This window comes from Triticum aestivum, chromosome 4B (assembly GCF_018294505.1).
Source record: "Triticum aestivum cultivar Chinese Spring chromosome 4B, IWGSC CS RefSeq v2.1, whole genome shotgun sequence".
NCBI lineage: Eukaryota > Viridiplantae > Streptophyta > Magnoliopsida > Poales > Poaceae > Triticum > Triticum aestivum.
The window spans coordinates 6371616-6393697 of NC_057804.1; positions in this window are offsets into that span (position 1 = coordinate 6371616).

Consider the following 22082-nt stretch of genomic DNA (forward strand, 5'->3'; position numbering starts at 1 on the left):
TGATGAGGACATCAATACCATTGTTACACCCACAACCCCTGCTGCTATACATACTGGACCAATTACTAGAGCTCGCGCACGCCAATTGAAGTACCAGGTACTTCCGTTTCTTGGTAATGATTCTAATGTTCATGAGAATATGATGCTGCCTAAATTGGATACATTTGTTTTGCTTACAAATGAAGGGCCTAGCTTGGAGAAGGATGAACATTGGAGCAAGAACAAGCATGGAGATGATGGCATGCGCCAGGGAAACAAGAACAGCGTTACAAGTGATGATTTCAGGACGTTGAAGCCACCATAATGAGTGCCTGAAGCCTTGGGCGAAATATACAAGATGCTACTTCATAATTTTTCGTCCACAGGCTATTCTAGGTGCTACGTCACCTTTTTATTGGGCCAGGCCCATGTAATTTCGAAATACATAAGTATAGGCTATTTTTAGAGTCCGTATGTGTGGGGATACAAGAGTTAGGGTTGGTTTCGGACCCCTCCCTCAGGGGCCACGAAATTCCCCCCCCCTCTTTCTCCATATATACAGCCCTTAGGGCGTCGTTTAGACTTTGGGTTTTGTTTAGATTAAAGTTCGCCATAGCTGCAACTTCGCGTACCTCGTTTGTGTTCAACGACCAGACAAAGACGTCACAATACCCCACCTTGATCAATAAAGCTTTCATCTTATATCCGCAATATCCAGATTGCAATCTCAGTTTCTTGCTTGTTCTTCGTTTGCTCACAGGAAATAGACCCTCGTGGTCAGGTTGATCGTGCTCCAGCATGGTCAATAACCTCTCGGAGTTGGTTTAGCGATTGCTAAGGCGCGACGTCCTCACACGTTCGTAGTCGGATCGTCAAAGTCGACTTCCACCGAAGCGATATCCATCATCTCATCGAAAGACGGGACACCTTTGCCTCCAAGACAAAAACTTTCAAATATGTGTGTGTGTGTCTATATATATATATAGACACACACACACACATTTGAAAGTAATTTCCACAAGCATACCAACAATAATTTTCCAACAACATAAGAAACATACAAGTTTGCAACAACATATCCAACATACAATGATTTCCAACAAGAAGTTTCCAACAACATATCCATATATACATACATATCGAAAACAAGTTTCCAACAACATATCCATATGGACATACATATTCAAAAGAAGTTTCCAACAAGTTTCCATAAAAAAAAGGAAGCATAAGGAGAAGAGGGTACTCCATCAATGCAAGCTTCCTCATCTAAAGCAAATCTGCAAATTGGGAAAGATGAAAGTTAGAAGAAGAAGAAGAAGACTAGCTAGAAGAAAAATAAGAAAAGGAGGAAGAAAAAGAAGAAGAAGAATTTAGCTTCTCTTTCTTTTTATCGTCTCCTCTTCTTTATGTTTTTCTTCTTCTAACTAAGGTAGGTAAAATACCATTTTTTAGCTAAGCTAGGTAAAATGCTAAGTGTGTAGGTAAATTTAGAGCTAAGCTAGGTAAATAGGTCATTTTGGAGCTAACGTAGGTAAAATGGATCATATTGGAGCTAACCTAGGTAAACTTGGTCATTTTGGAGCTAACCTGGGTAAAATGGATCATATTGGAGCTTACGTAGGTAAAATAGATCATTTTGGAGCTAACCTAGCATTTTATGAGTTAACTAAGCATATTCGAGCTAATTTACCATTTAGAGCTAACTTAGAGCTAACTTAGGTCATTTTGGAGCTAACTTTGGTAAAATTGATCATTTTGGAGCTAATTAGGCTTATTATGTCATTCTCTAGGAAAGTAAGCTAACTATATGACATATATGAGGTTACCAAGATTGTTATGCCATTTCAAACCTAAGTAAGCTAATTATGCTATTTTTTACATAACTAAGCTAAGTGTATGTAATTATTGAGCAAACCTAGGTAACAAAGCATATTAGAGATAACTTAGCATATTAGAGCTAACTTAGGTCATTATGGAGGAAACAAAGCTAAGTCTAGCTAGATCATTTTGGATATCTGACATACCTGACATACTTCACTCCTCCTTCTTCTCCTTCTCCTTCATCATCCTGATGCGCATAGAGCGGCGAGGCAGTGGGATGTAGTCTTCCACCACAATTGGCATGGTTACATCACCCAGCTATAGGATCGCGAGGGCATTGTCAGGCACTACCACCATCACGAGGCCATCTTCAGGAAGCACCATCGCTAGGTCATCGTCAGCCACCACCATCTCTTGCCCATCGTCAGCCACCATGATCGCTTGCCCATCGTCAGCCAACACCATACCTTGGCCATCGTCAGCCACCACCATCGCGAGGTCATCGTCAGATAGATTAGGCTGCACCTCCTCATCCCGACTCTACTCCTCTTCTTCCCCACTCCATTCCTGATCATCCTTGCTGCCGCTTTTGCTGTAGCCACAGTTGGTGCTGCTTTGGCTGTAGCCAGAGTCATTGCTGTTGCTCCCATTGCCTGACCAAATGCAACAACGACCGTTAACAATCGATGTGAGACAAAGCCAAATGTAGAGGAAGAAGAGGCAAAATGTACTGGCATCATCGTCGTCCTAGTAGCGCATGCGACACATAGTCGTGTTGAACACCTTCACGGTGAGCATGGCGTCGCCGTCGTACCTGAAGAGAAGGAAGTACCCATGCCGCAGGTCGTAGGCACAGTTGAACTGCTCCTAGCCACGACACAGGTACATGTGGCCGTACCTGATCACCAGCTAGACGTCCCAATGCCTGCGAAGCCTGCTGCCGGCCTGTCGCAGCTTCACATTCTTTGGCCGATGGCCGTCCAACATCTTCATGAAAGTGACAGGCAGCCTCTACAACATGGGACAAGGAGTGATGTAGCAAATAGCAGAGTTATCATAAAGAGATGGGTGAAGGGAAGATCTCTCCTTTTGCATACTGCCTCCTGGATGAATTCTCAAGTATGATACAGAAGAACTCGAAAGCATCCAACTGGTACTCCGGTGTGGCAGAGCACAGCCTGCGGTGGCGGCCTACCCCCATCTCTGATAAGCAGCAGAAGAGACCAATTTGTATCCTTACAACATTATCATACAACATTACAGCTGCACAAGTTTTGAGCATAAGATAATCAACTACACTTAATTAATTTGGTAGGTTAGTTGGCAATAGTTGGAATAGAGCCAAGTTTTTAGACATGAAAGAAAACTGAGAAAAAAGCAATGCACTTGTGCTCAACAACATCAATAGAGCATAGTAATCTGAAAAACAAAGCATATTTTATGTGGCTCTAGGTTGACATAGTAGAGATGAGCACAAGATTTATTAGTAGCACTAGTCGTCAACCCGTGCCTTCGCGCGGACTAGACACAAAAATGTTGACTTTTGTTGAATTTCATATAATAACTATTTTAACTTCTTTCAGTCAGGAACCTAGGCAACTAGCACTTGACTGTAATAATAAAGCATGGTTTCTTGAGGGCCATGAAAATAAGAACAACATATACACGACTAATGCCCGGTGTACTGTATTCACCCTCAACGAGACCATAACTCTTAACAGCTAAAAAATCTTGACATGGAAATATATTCTGAAATTTTGAAACAAGTCTGAAGCTACTCTGAAATTGTTAATTTCTGAACCTATATGACAGCCACCAGATCTTCTGTGTTTCTCACAGTTATTACTACCGATGCAGATCTTCAACTACAATCAAGAGGGAGCATTCAATCTGAACCAAAAATAAAAACTAACTAGAACTTGTGCAGTGATAAAAAACTAACATATTCTTCTACTGCCCTTGCTTTGAAAACTAGAACCGGTGGCTGTCAAAAACTAACAAAAACTAACTAGAACTAACATATACTAACTAGAACCAAAAACAAAAACTAACCAAAAACTAACTAGAACCAAAAACAAAAACTAACAAAAACTAACCAAAAACTAACATATACACGACTATTGCCCTTGCTTTGAAAAATAGAAACTTGACTAGCATTTTAGCAATGTTCAACTTCTGCTTGATCTAAAATTAGGACCAGCGGGTTGTTAGCACTGTATCATATGTCAAAATGAGTGGTGTATAATTGCACACCACCCTTGATCTGCCAACATGTTTAGGTATTGCGTTGTAGAGATAACTGGTCCTTAGAACAACTGGATGCAAAATAGGTCCTTGTTGCTGAACTCTAGTCCATCAACTTAGCGCTGAAGCTCCAATGCCGTCCCATATTCTTCTAAGATATGGAGATAACCTAGGGAAGGCCTTTTGATTGTGCTATCATTTTCGCATCATGGGCAGACAGTACCAGGCAAATCAAAACTAACTAGAACTGTACATATAGCACAAAGATCATAACAGATTTTGAACTCTAGGCGGAGACAGTGACCAAATCAATGCATCAAAAGTGCAATTGCGGCAACATGAAGATCGGGCACACTTACTTGAGGGCGAGGAGCGGTTGAGGTCGAGGTGGCGCGGGGTGGAGGAGGGGGTCGCCGGGGCGGCGGGGGCGGCGCAGCGACGGGGTTGGTGCGGAGCGGAGAGGGGGTCGCCGGGGCAGCGTGACGATGTGGGTAGCGTGGGGCGGGGGCGACACGGGTGCGGGGAGGCTGGCGACGATGGTGGCGCGGGGCAGCAGCGGCTCGGGCTCAGGGAGGAGAAAGGGGACAGAGAGAGAGTGGTCGGGCACGGGCGTGTTTGATTTTTAGTTAGGGCACGGTTATTTTCCGTCTACTAGCAGACGACAAAGAGCCTACCTAATGGACGTCAGTTTAAGCACTTTCTTTGCCGTCTGCTAGCTGACAGCAAAGAAAGTGATCGTTAGGTGGTTCTAACTAGTGGGCCACCCTCCCTCTTTGCCGTCCGCTGGCTGACGGCAAAGCTTCTATGCCGCCCGCTAGCTGATGGCAAAGATCTGGCACTACCATGATGTTGTTTTTGTGCAGAAATAAAAGTTCTCGGAATGGAACGGAACTTTGCGAGGATTTTTATGTCAATAAAGAGAATTTCTAGAGCCAAGAGCCACCTAAGGGGGGCACCTGGGTGGGCACAACCCACCAGGGCGCGCCTCCCCCCAGGCGTCCCCTGGTGGGTTGTCCCCACCTGGTGGCCACGCTGACGCTGAAACTGACGCTATAAAATCACATTATTCCAGAAAAAAATTAGGGAGAAAGAATTATCACGTTTCATGAGACAGAGCCACCGCGGTGTTTTGTTCTTCATCGGGAGGCCAGCTCTGGAGTCTGTTTGGGGCTCCGGAGAGGGGGATCTTCGATCTTCGTCATCACCAACACATCTCCATCGCCAATTCCATGATGCTCCCCACCGGGAGTGAGTAATTCCTTCGTAGGCTCGCTGGTCGGTGAGGAGTTGGATGAGATTCCTCATGTAATCGAGTTAGTTTTGTTAGGGCCTGATCCCTAGTATCCACTATGTTCTGAGATTGATGTTGCTATGACTTTGCAATGCTTAATGCTTGTCACTTTGGGCCTGGGTGCCAAGATTTCAGATCTGAACCGTTTATGTTATCACCTTTATATCCATGTTCTAGATTCGATCTTGCAAGTTATAGTCACCTACTACGTGTTATGATCCGGCAATCCGGAGTGACAACAGTCGGGACCACTCCCGGTGATAACCGTAGTTTGAGGAGTTCATGTATTCACCGTGTGTTAATGCTTTGTTCGGGTTCTCTATTAAAAGGAGGCCTTAATATCCCTTAGTTTCCAATAGGACCCCGCTGCCATGGGAGGTTAGGACAAAAGATGTCATGCAAGTTCTTTCCATAAGCGCGCATGACTATTTATAGAATACATGCCTACATTATATATATGAACTGGAGCTAGTGCTGTATCGCCCTAGGTTATAACTGTCTCATGATGAATATCATCCAACGAGTCACCAATCCAATGCCTATGAATTTATCTTATATAGTTTCTACCAAGTTGCTATTACCACTGCTATTGTTACTGCTACAAAATAACTGTTGCCGTTACTGTTGCTACTACTACCATTATCAAAACTATCATATTACTGTTCTACTAATCACTTTGCTGCAGATAATTAATCTTGAGGTGTGGTTGAACTGATAACTCAGCTGCTAATACCTTCAAATATTATTTGGCTCTCCTTGTGTCGAATCTATAAATTTGGGTTGAATACTCTACCCTCAAAAACTGTTGCGATCCCCTATACTTGTGAGTTATGAAGACCTTTTTCTGGCGCCATTGCCAGGGAGCATAACTATATTTGTTGAGTCACTTGGGATTATTATAATATTATCAATATGAAGAATCTGAAGGATGCTAAGACTAAGATTTTCCCCTCAAAGACGAGGGGAGGTAAGGAACTGCCATCCAGCTCCGCTTTAGATTCACCTTCTGTTATAAGTAAACTTGCAACACCACAACATGCTATTAATTCTGATATTCACAAGTTATTGATGATGCTACTTCTGCTATGAATGCTACTCATGATGCCACTAGTACCTTGCTTGATGATGATGTGCCACTAGGTTAATTTCTTGATGAACAAATTGCTAGAGAAAGACAACATGATATTGTTAAATCTCATGATGAACTTGAAACTGAAAATCTTGAAACACCTACTAGAACTAGTCCTCCTAGATATGAATTGCCAAAGGTATCAGAAGGTTATATTATGAGTGAGGAGGCAACTAGAGATATTCTTGCTTGTAGGGATAGAGATGATCTAGAGAAATTATTATGCAAGTATAAGGAAAGATCTCTGAATGCTAAAATGAAATGTGATCCTGAGTTTGCTACTTCACCTATATTTATTGATGATAAGGATTATGAATTCTCTATCAACCCAGAGTTAATCACTTTGGTTGAATCTGATCCTTTCCATGGTTATGAAACTAAAACTGCTGTGTCACATCTTACTAAGTTGAATGACATAGCCACCCTTTTTGCTCATGATAAGAAGATTCGCTATTACTATATTCTCAAGTTATTTCCGTTCTCATTAAAAGCTGATGCTAAAGCTTGGTACAATACTCTTGCTCCTAGTTGTGTGCGTAGTCCCCAGGATATGATTTATTACTTCTCTGAAAAATATTTCCTTACTCATAAGAAACAAGCTGCCTTGCAGGAAATATTTAACTTTGTGCTAATCGAAGAAGAGAGTCTCCCACAAGCTTGGGGGAGACTTCTCCAATTGCTCAATGCTTTGCCTGATCATCCTCTTAAGAAAAATGAAATACTTGATATCTTGTATAATAGACTAACCAATGCTTCTAGGGATTTCCTAGATAGTTGTGCTGGTTGTGTTTTCAGGGAATGAACTATTGGGAAAGCTGAAGAATTATTGAATAATATATAGAAAACTTATGATGATTGGACTCCTCTTGAAACACCTATTAAACCCACTCCGAAGAAGAGGGTATCTTATATCTCAGTCCAGAAGATATGCAAGAGGCAAAAAAATCTATGAAGGAAAAAGGTATTAAGGCCGAGGATGTTAAAAATTTACCACCTATCGAAGAAATACATGGGCTTGAAGAACCACCACCACCTAAGGTGGTAGAGGTAAAATCTTCAATGAAATTCAATGATAGTGATGATCCTCGTAATAAACATCCTAGTCAATGCCTTTACGAGTTCGATAATTACATTAGAAAGCAAGATCACTTCAATGCAAATGTTATGAAACAATTGAAATACAACTCTGATATGATTGCTCGCTTAAGTGACTTATTATTTAGAATCTCAAATGATGTTAGAGGTGTAGGAAAACATGCCTCTATGGTTCAAACTCAATTAGAACAAGTTGCTAAATCTCAAAGGGAGTTACTTGATGAAATGAACAATAATATAAGTGACTTTGCTATTAGAGTAGCTACCAGAGGAGGTAAAATGACTCAGGAACCACTTTATCATGAGGGACACCCAAAGAGAATTGAGCAAGACTCTCAAAGAATTAACACTGGTGCACCTAGTCCTTCTAAAAACAAAAAGAAGAAGAAAAATGATAGGACTTTGCATGCCTCTAGTGAGTCTGAAATATAAAAATCTCCTGATAAAGATAATGAAGTTTCTATCTTTGATGCTGAAACTCAATCTGGTAATGAACACTCACCTTCTGATAATGAAAAAGATAATGATGAGGTTCATGAAGACACTCAACCAAATAATAAAGAACCATATAATAATGTTGAGATAGAACTAGCTGTTGATCTTGATAACCCATAAGCTAAGAATAAAAGATATGATAAAAGAGACTTTGTTGCTAGAAAACATGGAAAGGAAAGAGAACCATAGGTTCAAAAGCTTATGCCCTTTCCACCTAAGTCAACTAAAAAGAAAGACGATGAAGAATTTGAACGCTTTGCTGAAATGCTAAGGCCAGTCTTTTTGCGAACTCACCTAAATGATATCTTGAAAATGCCTCCTTATGCAAAGTATATGAAAGACATCATCACCAATAAGAGAAAAATACCGGAAGCTGAAATCTCCACTATGCTTTCTAATTACACTTCTAAAGATGGAGTGCCTAAAAAACTTGGAGATCCGGGAATACCAAATATATGTTGCTCCATTAAAAGAAATTATGTGAAAGCTGCTTTATGTGATTTGGGAGCCGGTGTTAGCGTTATGCCTTTCTCTTTATATAAAGGACTTTATTTGAATAAACTCACACCTACTAAAATATATTTGCAAATGGCTGATAAATCAACTGCCATACCTATTGGTATTTGTGAGGATGTGCCCATTGTTGTTGCTAATGTTACTATTTTGACTGACTTTGTTATACTTGAGATGCCCGAGGATGACAACATGTCAATTATCCTTGGTAGACCCTTCTTGAATACTGAAGGAGCTGTTATTGATTGCAACAAAAGCAAGGTCACTTTTCATATCAATGGTAATGAGCATACGGTGCACTTTCCGAAGAAACAATTCCAAGTGAATGGTATTAATGTTATTTAAAAATCTCCGACAATCACTACTGGAAGTTTTCAACTACCTCTACCTACTGTTAAAAAGAAATATGAAATGCTTATTGTTGGGGACATTCATATCCCCATTGAGGTAACTTGGTGACTTACGAAAGTTCTTCGGTTTCATGCTAATCGAAAGTGGTTGTTAATAAGACTTGATCAACCTTATTAAGGGATCATTTTTTAGGGGTATGAAGTTGATGAATTTAGTGAGCACTACCTTATGTTCCTACCTTTTTTTTTCTTAGTTAAGTGAAATAAAATGCCATGCTTTGTCTATTTTCTAAGTTTTCCATTAGTAAAAAATGACCTAAAATAAAAGTTCTCAGAATGCTCTGAAAATTTGATACGATTTTTTTTGAATATTTCTGAATTTCTGGTGCAAATAATATCAAAGGGAGGTGCACCATGTGGGCACAGGCCACCTGAGCGCGCCAGGACCCCCAGGCGCGCCCTGGTGGGTTGTGGTCGCCATGCGGGCCCCCTCACGTACTTCTTCCCACATCACTCCATTCACTCCAAAAAATCACTATCTCTCTCTCTCTCTATTTTTCTTGCTCCCGAAACCGCGGATTTCGATCTCTTTGCTCGAAGCTCCGTTTCCGAAACTGTTTCAGGGATTTGTTGCTTGGTATGTGACTCCTCCATGTGTCCAATTAATTTTTTAGTGGTTTACATTTAGAATAATTAGCTACTCTTGCTGCTGCTGTAGATGAGCTTGCATGTTGAATTCTTAGAGTTCTATGTAGCTTGAATGCTTGCTATGGCCTCTATACATCCCTATGAGTAGTTGCTACCAATTTTGTGAAGTTTTGTTAATAAATTTTTGTGACCAAAAAATTCCAGAAATTGCACGCGAACATGATGAATCTTTTTGGAAGGAGTTTTTCGAGGAGGAGGTCCTCAGAGGCATCATCCAGCAGCAGCTCCATTCGTCGGTCTTATGTTGAACCAAGTGAAAGTTCCATTCATAGTGCGAGCTCCAAAACATGCTTATGGCTATGCAATGATTATATGGTGAGTGTGGGTATTAAGGAGGAATTTGAGCAATATGTTCACAATGCCGACCTCGGTCCCTACATTTCAGATAAGTGTGACCAACACCTCATCCTCACTGAATCATTTGTCAAAGAATTTAAATTTTTCCCCATGAGTCTAGGGTGTCATTTAAACTGTATGAAAATCCATTTACCATTTCTAGAAAGGTTTGCTCACCTCTGCAAAATCCCATCCTGGGGTTCGCTTGATGAGCCACCTAGGTCCGAGTTTGAATTATTTTTGACTAGTCTTTGCTTGGTGAAACCAGGGGAGTGCATAAGGTAGAATAAAGAGCATACATTTTCCTGCAATTCAGTACCTCGCATTATTTGATGGAAAATGTATTGTAGGCAAACAAGATTGTAGTATACTTTGTGCTCCCGGTCTGAGTCTCATTCACATCGCTCTCTACGGTGATAGAGGATATAATCTTGGGGCAATTGTTGCACGAAGGTTACAGCACAACGCAGGTAGTGGATATTTTTAAGGTGGAATTTATGCCACACGCTTAGCCGGAGGGCTGGGTGTTTCACTTTTGCCCTATGATGCCATTTTACCCACGCAGTACCTAGACTTTGATGGTATGAAATATCATAAGATTCTTAGGGGGACCCTCATAATTTCACTTATAATTTGACATTTAACAAGGACTCCGTGGTAGACACATATTTGCCTGCACCTGCTCTCTTTGATGTTCATAACAGGGGAAGATATTATGTTCTTGAGAGCGAGGCCTGAGCTCATAACGCAGCAGTTGTAGCTGCATGGCGGGCTGGGGCATCCGCACCGAGAGCCTCCGTGAGCTACAACTCCAACCATTACACAGGCTACTGGCCGATTACCAAGTTAGGCCAAAAGCCTAATCTTGGGGGAGTACGTATTCCCATCGACATTACATTCATGTTCACACATTTCATTCCAGTTGTCGGTGTCCACACTTTTTCATTGTATCATCCATGTATAATTTATTTTCTCACTTTCTTCTTGTGTGTTTGAAAAACTTTGAGAAAATCCAAAAATATGTTTCTTGCTTCTTTTTGATTTTTCTTCTTAGTTTAAATTGTTGTAGTACTAAAAGAAACCCCAAAAGATATCCTTGTTCTTCTTTTACTTGTTGGGAGCTTTCCCGTCTAAATAGTTTTTCTCGTTTTTTCTTTTCCCTTTTCATTTGCTTGTTTATGAAAAACCAAAAACTCCAAAAATATTTTAGTATGTTTCTCTGAATTTCTTTTCCTTTTATTGAGTCATACCAAGGAGAAGACCACGATAAAAATGTTGAGTGGATCTCATTTGCATTATTGTTAATCTGACAAAGAGCCCATATTACCTTGTCTTCTCCTTTTGAATAAAATGTTTGCAGATTCCAGCTTAGTCCACGACACTCTTGCACTATTATTACTAGTATACGACACGTGCTAAGCATGTGGTGTCTTCGTCAAACTACAAATAACATCTCTTTCCTTGCACCATGGATACTTCAGAAACCATCCATAGAAGATCTTTGATTCTCTGAGAACTTTTCTCATAAGCATCACGTGACGCTGCAAGGTGTGCAACTGCAGGTGCAGCTCTTCGGTGCCTCGGTGACTCTAGGAAAAACCCGTCGGCCTCATTTTGGCACGCGACTACATAAGCGAATCCTGAAGACTACATCCGTTGGATCAATTGAGTTTGCTGTGATAAACGATAGCGATTCAATCCATCGAAAAGATCAACGGCTAATAATTTCCTCTAAGTCATGACGGGTGGCTAAAACAAGTTCAAAATTTCTTGTACTATAGTAGTAGAAGATTTTCAAATCGTTCAGTTGTGCAAGTGAAAGGCAATAATGACGATATTAGATGAACTGGCCGTGGCAGAGAGAAATGGGTGTGAACTCGACTTGTTCTGTTTTTGTAAATATGTCTAACCTAGTATCCATGATTCAGCCTATTATGATTAAACATGTTTGCAATGACAATTAGAGATTATAGTTTCTCATGCCATGCATAAGTAGCTATGAGTGAATAATGACTTATCTTGGATATCAACATTGTGTTAAAATGATTGTGATGTAGTATGATGATATGGTATCCTCCTCTAAATGTTCGAGTGGCTTGACTTGGCACATGTTCATGCATGTAGTTGAATCAAAACCAACATAGCCTCTATGATATTTATGTTCATGGTGTTTATATCCTACTCATGCTAGTATCCAATGTTACTTATGCATAATGCATGTTCATGACCATTATTGCTCTCGAGCTGGCCGCTTCTCAACCTATTTGCTAGCCTTCGCCTGTACTAAGTGGGAACTCTTCTTGTACATCAAAAACCTGAAACTCGAGTTATTCCAAATGAGTCCACCATACCTACCTATATGCAGTATTACCCTGTCGTCCTAAGTAAATTTGCATGTGCCATCTCTAAAAACTTCAAATAAATATCCTTTTTGTGTGCCTGGATCGTTCATGGAACGACAGGAGGTAGTTGGTATCTTCCATGCTAAGCGGGTTATTCTTAGGTCGAGTGTTTATTCACTCGCCATCGCACGAGAAAAGGGTGGTAATAGGGATGCCCAGTCCCGAACTACAAAAAGAAAAGAGCTTACAAATAATCAAACAAAAACTCCCAATGGAGTCATAACCTTTACATTTCTGCTTGGGAACCGCCACTAGCGTGTTTAGCATGGAAGATACTGATAACCGATAGTCGTGAAGTAAATGAGAAGGGTGCATGTCTCAAAATTTCATTTACCTCTGTTTTAAAAACTTGAGCTCTGGCACCTCTGCAGATCACTGCTTCCCTCTGCGAAGGGACTATCTATTTACTTTTATGTTGTGTCATCACCTTCTCAAATAAGTGCGAGAACCTGAGAGCACTGCTGTCATGCTGATGCATTGTGTGTAGCTAATTTTGGGTGCATCATGACTGGATCTTTTCTACCATGAATTACAATGTTTAGTCGCTGCTTGAACTTTGGGAGTGCTCTGCATTTATGTTTTGCGGTCTAAGAAAGGGCTAGCGAGATAGCACTGTTGTTATATTGTATCATGGTTGTTTTGACAACATGTTGCTGTTTGAGATATTTTATCATTGCTCTCTAGTTGATTATGTCATTGGGATGAGTTAATATAATTTTTAAGAGTTATTGTCGACATGGTTAGTTATAATCTTTGCTGAAAACCTGGGTGTTGTTTAAGCTTATTTATGAAACAAGAGCAAAAGAGCTCGTAAAAGTTTTTCTTTTTCACTTTCAGTTTGTCAACTGAATTGCTTGAGGACAAGCAAAGGTTTAAGCTTGGGGGAGTTGATATGTCTCCAATGTATCTAGTTTACGCTTTTCCTCTTGTTCTGGACTCTAATTTGCATGATTTGAATGAAACTAACCCCGGACTAACGCTGTTTTCAGCAGAACTACCATGGTGTTGTTTTTGTGCAGAAATAAAAGTTCTCGGAATGGAATGAAACTTTGCAAGGATTTTTTATATCAATAAAGAGAATTTCTGGAGCCAAGAGCCACCCAAGGGGAGCACCTGGGTGGGCACAACCCACCTGGTGGCCCCGCTGTCCCTAAAACCGATGCTATAAAATCACATTATTCCAGAAAAAATTAGGGTGAGAGAATTATCACATTTCACGAGACGGAGCCGCCGTCGTCTCCTGTTCTTCATCGGGAGGCCAAATCTGGAGTCCGTTTGGGGCTCCGGAGAGGGGGATCTTTGATCTTCGTCATCACCAACACATCTCCATCGCCAATTGCATGATGCTCTCCACCGGGAGTGAGTAATTCCTTTGTAGGCTCACTGGTCGGTGAGGAGTTGGATGAGATTCATCATGTAATCGAGTTAGTTTGTTTAGGGCTGATCCCTAGTATCCACTATGTTCTGAGATTGATATTTCTATGACTTTGCCATGCTTAATGCTTGTCACTTTGGGCCCGGGTGCCATGATTTCAGATCTGAACTGTTTATGTTATCACCTTTATATCCATGTTCTAGACCCGATCTTGCAAGTTATAGTCACCTACTACGTGTTATGATCCGTCAACCCCGGAGTGACAATAGTCAGGACCACTCCCGGTGATGACCGTAGTTTGAGGAGTTCATGTATTCGCCGTGTGTTAATGCTTTGTTTCGGTTCTATGTTAAAAGGAGGCCTTAATATCCCTTAGTTTCCATTAGGACCTCGCTGCCATGGGAGGGTAGGAAAAAAGATGTCATGGAAGTTCTTTCCATAAGCACGTATGACTATTTACGAAATACATGCCTACATTATATTTATGAACTGGAGCTAGTGTCGTATCGCCCTAGGTTATAACTGTCTCATGATGAATATCATCCAACGAGTCACCGATCCAATGCCTACAAATTTATCTTATATAGTTTCTACCAAGTTACTATTGCCACTGCTATTGTTACTGCTACAAAATCACTGCTATCACTGTTGCCGTTACTGTTGTTACTGCTACCATTATCAAAACTATCATATTACTATGCTAGTAATCACTTTGCTGCAGATAATTAATCTCCAGGTGTGGTTGAATTGACAACTCAGCTGCTAATACCTTCAAATATTCTTTGGCTCCCCTTGTGTCGAATCTATAAATTTGGGTTGAATACTCTACCCTCGAAAACTATTGTGAACCCCTATACTTGTGGGTTATCAATGCCCTTTGATTTTGAGATTAGTGTTAAAGAATTTATGAGTTCGCAGAAGAATTTCAATACTTTGATTGAAGAAATATTTCTCAAGATCGATGATTTGGCCAGGAACATGGATAGAATTTCTCTTGATGTTGATTCTTTGAAACTTAGATCTACTCCACCTAAGCATGATATCAATGAGTCTCTCAAAGCTATGAGAATTTCCATTGATGAGTGCAAAGAAAGAACCGCTAAGATGCGTGCTAAAAGGATCAGTTTATAAAAGCGTGTTTTTCTAGTTTTCATGGAAATAACGATGAAGATCTTAAAGAGATTGATGTGACTCCTATTGAATATTTGTTTTGCAATATAAATCTTGATAAAGATGGGTCCGGAGATGATTCAACTTTAGTTAAAAGGCATCCCAACAATTCAGAGTTTTTAGATCTAGATGCAAAAAATTGATAAAAGTGGGATTGGAGAGGTCAAGACTTTAAGTAGCAATGAACCCACTCTTTTGGATTTCAAGGAATTTAATTATGATAATTGTTCTTTAATATATTATATTCCCTTGTTGCAATCCATGTTGAGTTCTCCTCATGCTTATAATCAAAACAAAGCTTTTACTAGACATATCATTCCTGCTATGATGCAATCTTTTGAAGAAAAGCTTGAATTGGAAGTTTCTATCCTTAGAAAACTTTATGATGAGTGGGAACCTACTATTAAAATTAATATTAAAGATTATGAGTGCCATGCTTTGTGTGATTTGGGTGCTAGCATTTTCACAATTCCAAAAACTTTATGTGATGCATTAGGTTTCCATGAAAATTATGATTGTTCTTTAAATTTGCATCTTGCGGATTCCACTATTAAGAAATCTATGGGAAGGATTAATGATGTTCTCATTGTTGCATATAGGAATTATGTGCCCATAGATTTCATTGTTCTTGATATAGATTGCAATCCTACATGTCCTATTATTCTTGGTAGACCTTTCCTTAGAATGATTGGTGCAATTATTGATATGAAAGAAGGAAACATTAGATTTCAATTTCCATTAAGGAAGGGCATGGAACACTTTCCTAGAAAGAAAATTAAATTGCCATATGAATCTATTATGAGAGACACTTATGGATTGCATACCAAAGATGACAATACCTAGATCTATTTGTGTTTTATGCCTAGCTAAGGGCGTTAGACAATAGCACTTGTTGGGAGGCAACCCAACTTTATTTTTATTCTTTGCTTTTTGTTCCTGTTTAGTAATAAATAATTCATCTAGCCTCTTGTTAGATGTGGTTTTGTGTTTTAATTAGTTTTTGTGCCAAGTTAAACCTTTAGGATAGCTTATGGTGATAGTTGTGTTGATCCTGCTAAAAAATAGAAATTTTTGTGCCCAGTAAATAATTTCCAGGATTTCATTGAAAGGTTCTTTTGATTTGATTCTTTTTGCTCTGGATTGGTGCACAAATTTCTCAGGTTGTCCTAATTTTTCAGAATTTTTGGAGTTATAGAAGTATTCGAGAGTTACATATTACTAGAGACTAATCTGGTTTTGACAGATTCTGTTTTCTATGTGTTGTTTGCTTATTTTGATGAATCTATGGGTAGTATCGGGGGGGGGGGGGTATGAACCATGGAAAAGTTGGAATGCAGTAGATATTACAACAATATAAATAAAGAATGAGTTTGAAACAAAGTGGTGATTTATTTTCTTATACTAACGAAGCTTATAAGATTTTCTGTTGAGTTTTGTGTTGTGAAGTTTTCAAGTTTTGGGTAAGGATTTGATGGACTATGGAATAAGGAGTGGTAAGAGCCTAATCTTGGGGATGCCCAAGGCACCCCAAGGTAATATTCAAGGACAACCAAGAGCCTATGCTTGGGGATGCCCCGGAAGGCATCCCCTCTTTTGTCTTCGTCTATCGGTAACTTTACTTGAGGCTATATTTTTATTCACCACATGATATGTGTTTTGCTTGGAGCATCTTGTATGATTCGAGTCTTTGCTTTTTAGTTTGCCACAATCATCCTTGCTGTACACACCTTTTGAGAGAGACACGCATGAATTGTGATTTATTAGAATACTTTATGTGCTTCACTTATATCTTTTGAGCTAGGCACTTTTGGTCTATTGCTTCATTTATATCTTTTGAGCTAGGCACTTTTGGTCTATTGCTTCACTTATATCTTTTTAGAGCACATCGGTGGTTTTATTTTATAGAAATTGGTGAACTCTCATGCTTCACTTATATTATTTTGAGAGTCTTCAGAACAACATGGTAATTGCGTTGGTTATAAATTTAGTCCTAATATGATAGGCATCCAAGACGGATGTAATAGAAACTTTCATATAAAGTGCATTGAATACTATGAGAAGTTTGATTCTTTATGATTGTTTTGAGATATGAAGATAGTGATATTAGAGTCATGCTAGTGAGTAGTTGTGAATTTGAGAGATACTTATGTTAAAGTTTGTGATTCCCGTAGCATGCACGTATGGTCAACCGTTATGTGATGAAGTTGGAGCATGATTTATTTTTTGATTGCCATCCTTGAAGGAAATATGCCCTAGAGGCAATAATAAAGTTATTATTTATTTCCTTATATCATGATAAATGTTTATTATTCATGCTAGAATTGTATTAACTGGAAACATGATACATGTGTGAATACATAGACAAACATATAGTCACTAGTATGCCTCTACTTGACTAGCTCATTAATCAAAGATGGTTATGTTTCCTAACCATAGACATGTGTTGTCATTTGATTAATGGGATCACATCATTAGGAGAATGATGTGATTGACATGACCCATTCCGTTAGCCTAGCACTTGATCGTTTAGTATATTGCTATTGCTTTCTTCATGACTTATACATGTTCCTGTAACTATGAGAATTATGCAACTCCCGTTTACCGGAGGAACACTTTGGGTACTACCAAACGTCACAACGTAACTGGGTGATTATAAAGGAGTACTACAGGTGTCTCCGAAGGTACATGTTGAGTTGGCGTATTTCGAGATTAGGTTTTGTCACTCCGATTGTCGGAGAGGTATCTCTGGGCCCTTCTCGGTAATGCACATCATTATAAGCATTGCAAGCAATATGACCAAATGAGTTGGTTACGGGATGATGCATTACGGAACGAGTAAAGAGACTTGCCGGTAACGAGATTGAACTAGGTATTGGATACCGACGATCAAATCTCGAGCAAGTAACATACCGATGACAAAGGGAACAAAGTATGTTGTTATGCGGTTTGACCGATAAAGATCTTCATAGAATATGTAGGAGCCAATATGGGCATCCAGGTTCCGCTATTGGTTATTGACCAAGAATAGTTCTAGGTCATGTCTACATAGTTCTCGAACCCGTAGGGTCCGCACGCTTAAGGTTTCGATGACAGTTATATTATGAGTTTATGAGTTTTGATGTACCGAAGGAGTTCGGAGTCCCGGATGAGATCGGGGACATGACGAGGAGTCTCGAAATGGTCGAGACGTAAAGATCGATATATTGGACGACTATATTCGGAGTTCGGAAAGGTTCCGAGTGATTCGGGTATTTTTCGGAGTACCGGAGAGTTACGGGAATTCGCCGGGGAGTATATGGGCCTTATTGGGCCATACGGGAATAGTGGAGAGAGGCCAAAAGGAAGGAGGCCCGCGCCCCCCCTCTGGTCCGAATTGGACAAGGGGCACAGCCCCCCTTTCCTTCTTCCTCTCCCCCTCTTTCCCCCTCTCCTACTCCAACAAGGGAGGTGGAATCCTACTAGGACTAGGGAGTCCTAGTAGGACTCCACACTTGGCGCGCCCCCTCCTAGGGCCGGCCACCTCCCCCCTTACTCCTTTATATACGGGGGCAGGGGGGCACCCCATGACACACAAGTTGATCTACGGATCGTTCCTTAGCCGTGTGCGGTGCCCCCCTCCACCATATTCCACCTCGGTCATATCGTCGCGGAGTTTAGGCGAAGCCCTGCGCCGGTAGAACATCATCATCGTCACCACGCCGTAGTGCCGACGGAACTCATCTCCGACGCTTTGCTGGATCAGAGCCCGGAGATCGTCATCGAGCTGAACGTGTGCTGAACTCGGAGGTGCCGTACGTTCGGTACTTGGATCGGTCGGATCATGAAGACGTACGACTACATCAAGCGCGTTGTCATAACGCTTCCGCTTACGGTCTACGAGGGTACGTGGACAACACTCTCTCCTCTCGTTGCTATGCCATCACCATGATCTTGCGTGTACGTAGGAATTTTTTTGAAATTACTACATTCCCCAACAATCCATTGTGTGGAGGTCGGGATCGCGCGATGGTTAACTCCTACGAACCCTTCTCTCTTTTTCTCTCATTTTTATCGGCCAATGTATTACGTGAAAGTTGAAAAAGTTTGAGAACATCAAAAGTATGAAACAATTGCTTGGCTTGTCATCGAGGTTGTGCATGATTTAAATATTTTGTGTGATGAAGATAGAGCACGGCCAGACTATATGATTTTGTAGGGGTAGCTTTCTTTGGCCATGTTATTTAAGAAGACATGATTGCTTTATTAGTATGCTTGAAGTATTATTGTTTTTATATCAATATTAAACTTTTGTTTTGAATCTTCCGGATCTGAACATTCATGCCACAATAAAGAAGATTACATTAATAATTATGTTAGGTAGCATTCCACATCAAAAATTCTGTTTTTATCATTTACCTACTCGAGGACGAGCAGGAATTAAGCTTGGGGATGCTTGATACGTCTCCAATGTATCTATGATTTTTGATTGTTCCATGCTATTATATTATCTGATTTGGATGTTTTATATGCATTAATATGCTATTTTATATTATTTTTGGGACTAAACTATTAACCTAGAGCCTAGTGCCAGTTTCTGTTTTTTTTGCCTGTTTTAGAGTTTCATAGAAAAGGAATACCAAACGGAGTCCAAACGGAATAAAAATTTCGCGATAATCTTTCTTGGACCAGAAGCAAATGAGGAGACTTGGTGATGAAGTCAGAGGAGCCACGAGGCGGCCACAAGGGCGGAGGGCGCGCCCCCTGTCTTGTGGGCCCCTCGTGGGTCTCCTGACCTAATTCTTTCGTCCATATATATTCTTATACCCCAAAACCATCAGGAGGAGCCACAAAAACACTTTTCCACCGCTGCAACCTTCTTTACCCGTGAGATCCCATCTAGGGGCCTTTTCCGACGTCCTGCTGGAGGGGGATTCGATCATGGAGGGCTTCTACATCAACACCATTGCCCTTCCGATGAAGCGTGAGTAGTTTACCACAGACCTACGGGTCCATAGCCAGTAGCTAGATGGCTTCTTGTCTCTCTTTGATTCTCAATACCATGTTCTCCTCGATGTTCTTGGAGATCTATTCGATGTAATAGTCTTTTGTGGTGTGTTTGCTGAGACCCAATAAATTGTGGATTTATGATCAGATTATCTATGAATATTATTTGAATCTTCTCTGAATTCTTATATGCTTGATTTAATATCTTTGCAAGTCTCTTCAAATTATCGGTTTAGTTTGGCCTACTAGATTGGTTTTTCTTGCAATGGGATAAGTGATTAGCTTTCGGTTCAATCTTGCGGTGTGCTTTGCCAGTGACAGTAGGGGCAGCAAGACACATATTGTATTGTTTCCATTGAGGATAAAAAGATGGGGTTTTCATCATATTGCTTGAGTTAATTCCTCTACATCATGTCATCTTACTTAATGCGTTACTCCGTTCTTTATGAACTTAATACTCTAGATGCATGTTGGATAGCGGTCGATGTGTGGAGTAATAGTAGTAGATGCAGAATCGTTTCGGTCTACTTGACACGGACGTGATGCCTATGTTCATGATCATTGCCTTAGATATCATCATAATTATGCGCTCTTCTATCAATTGCTCGGCAGTAATTTGTTCACCCACCGTATTATTTGCTATCTTGAGAGAAGCCACTAGTGAAACCTATGGCCGCCGGGTCTCTTTTCCATCATATTAAGTCTCTTTTCCATCATATTAGTTTCCAATCTACTATTTTGCAATCTTTTACTTTCTGATCTATAAACCAAAAATACCAAAAATATTTACTTTACCATTTATCCATCTCTATCAGATCTCACTTCTGCAAGTAACCGTGAAGGGATTGACAACCCCTTTATCGCGTTGGGTGCAAGTTTGATTGATTGTTTGCAGGTATTCGGTGACTTGTGCGTTGTCTCCTATTGGATTGATACCTTGGTTCTCAAACTGAGGGAAATACTTACTCTACTTTGCTGCATCACCCTTTCCTCTTCAAGGGAAAAACCAATGCAAGTTCAAGAGGTAGCAGGGTGTCCACCTGGTGAGCATAATACACCAGGGTGCACCTAGGCCCCCAGGCGCACCCTGGTGGGTTATGCTTAGCCAGCCTAGATCCGGTGCCCCTCTTCTGGTATATAAGTCATTTTACCCTAAAACAATAGGAGGAGGACTTTCAGGACGAAGCACCGCCGTCTCGAGGCGGAACTTTGGCAGGAGTGCTTTTGCCCTCTGGCGGAGTGATTCCGCCGGGGGAATTTTCCTCCTGGAGGCGGAAATCGTCTTCATCGTCATCACCAACAACCCTCTCATCTTGGAGTGGCCAATCTTCATTAACATCTTCAACAACGCCATCTCCTCTCAAACCCTAGTTCATGTCTTGTGTTGAATCCTTGCACCGGAACCTTAGATTGGTACTTGTGAATGGCTAGTAGTGTTGATTACATCTTGTAGTTGATTACTATATGGTTTATTTGGTGGAAGACAAAATGTTCAGATCCTTTATGCAAATTAATACTCCTCTGATCTGAGCATGTTTATCATTTGTGATTAGTTACTTTGGTTTTTGAGGCAATGGGAGAAATCATGTTGCAAGTACTCGATATGTGTTTGATATTTTGATGATATGTATGTTGTGAGTCCCTTAGTGGTGTCATGTGAACGTCGACTACATGAAAATTCACCATATTTGGGCCTAAAGGAATGCATTGTGGAGTAGTTATTAGATGATGGGTTGCTAGAGTGATAGAAGCTTAAACCCTAGTTTATGCGCTACTTCATAAGGGACCGATTTGGATCCAAATGTTTAATGCTATGGTTAGATATTTTTCTTAATACTTTTCTCGTAGTTTCGGATGCTTGCGATGTGGTTAAGCATAAGTAGGAGGTTGTTCAAGTAAGAACAACATCTAAGCACCAGTCCACCCACATATCAAATTATCAAAGTATCGAACACGAATCAAGCTATCATGGTGAACGTGACTAGATGAAATTCCTGTGTGCCTTCAAGAACGCTTTGCCTATTATAAGAAACCACTTTGGCCTGTCCTTTGCCACAAAAGGATTGGGCTACCTTGCTGCACTTAATGTTACTCTTGCTACTTGTTACTTGTTACAACTATCTTGCTATCGAACAACTTGTTACCGCTATTTGAGTGCTTGTAGAAATTACCTTGCTGAAAACCACTTGGA